Source organism: Ipomoea nil, unplaced genomic scaffold, assembly GCF_001879475.1.
Source record: "Ipomoea nil cultivar Tokyo-kokei standard unplaced genomic scaffold, Asagao_1.1 scaffold0444, whole genome shotgun sequence".
In the NCBI taxonomy this organism is placed as follows: domain Eukaryota; kingdom Viridiplantae; phylum Streptophyta; class Magnoliopsida; order Solanales; family Convolvulaceae; genus Ipomoea; species Ipomoea nil.
The window spans coordinates 916,915-918,449 of record NW_017616872.1 but is presented as its reverse complement, the minus strand read 5'-3'; the positions used below and the strand labels follow the sequence as shown (position 1 = coordinate 918,449).

At 33.9% G+C, this 1,535-nt stretch overlaps 1 non-coding gene across 1 annotated transcript; it reads left to right on the top strand.

Moving 5' to 3' along the window:
* The first annotated feature begins 250 nt into the window (after nucleotides 1-250).
* On the top strand, nucleotides 251-324 carry TRNAT-AGU. Its single transcript has one exon. It is a non-coding gene; the product is annotated as a tRNA-Thr (tRNA).
* The last annotated feature ends 1,211 nt before the right edge of the window (nucleotides 325-1,535 follow it).

The following is a 1,535-nucleotide window of genomic DNA, read 5'->3' as shown; positions in this document are numbered from 1 at the left end:
CCGGAAGCAAAAAGCAGGGTAAGGGTATAGGAATAGGAATTGGAATCCTGGGCAGCGCAGACAGCAGTACAGCACTGAGCAGAGAAGTAAAAACACGTCAGCGCCTGAAAAAGATAGCCTGCCCGCCCAGTGGTCTCCGTCATTTCCGTCTTTCCGCGTTTAAATTCACATCACTATCACCCAGCTGTAAATCATATATTCCGTTTAGTAATCCATATAAATAATGCTAAGGCAAATTTGTAATCAATCAGCTCTCGTAGCTCAGTTGGTTAGAGCACCCGTTTAGTAAGCGGGAGGTCTTGAGTTCGACTCTCAACAAACGCATTTTTCTATGCGTTTGTTATAGGCTAGGTCCAGTTAGGTAACGTTTTCAATATTTCGGCCCGTTTAATGAATTTTGGGCCTGATTAAAAATGAACTGATAAATGAAAAATCATTATTGCGTATTTTCTATGGCAATTTATATCCTACACAACGGCGCGCGTTGCACTATGCGCCCAGATTCAAAACGATGTTGTTTTAATTATTTATTTTTTTGAAATTTTTCGCCCTAGTGAATGGCAGTAATTTTTTCTTTAAAAAAAAAACCCGCTGTTCAAGAATGTACATAATGTTATACTAGAATACACATAATGTTATATATGAATGTACATAATTATATAACAAAATATACATACTCTTTTTAAAAGATAATACACATAATCTAACATAATACATAATAAACATAAACTTTTAACATAATACACATCAACTCTTAATATAATACACACAAATTTTCTGATTCGGATGTACATAATTGTATAAAAAGAATGTACATAATTGTATAAAAAATACACGTAACTGTATGAACCAATACACATAACGTTGTGAACAAATACACATAACGTTGTGAACAAATACACATAATCTCAGCAACTTCTTACCGCGCCTCTCAACACTACTCTAAAACGACGTCGTTTTGGGAGGCGCGCGGCGCACATTGCTATGTGCGCCGTGGTGTAGGATATAACGATTGATTTTCTATACGTTCGTTATAGGCTAGGTCCAGTTAGGTAACGTTTTCAATATTTCGGCCCGTTTAATGAATTTTGGGCCTGATTAAAAATGGACTGATAAATGAAAAATCATTATTGCGTGGACCAATACTGTGTAGACTCTTATCCAAAAAGACATAATAAATTATTTTAACTCATAAAATATGAATATATAATTGTTGTGTTGTTTGTTTGGTTATTATTTGTGAACATATATTATTTCTTATTCATGAACCAATTGTGATTATAAACATGTGCATGTGTTTGGTTATTAAGGTTCATGAACATGTTCGTGAACGTGTTCATTCATGAACTCGACCTGTTTGTTAATGTTAATGAGCACGTTCACAAACGTTAACGGATATTAATGAATGATTAATAAATGAACACAAACAAGATTTTCAAAAATCTTAACAAACAAACACGAACGCAAACACTCCAAAAATATTAACAAATGAATACGGACAACCTCGGTTCGTTCATTTTTTTTTTTTTTAATTT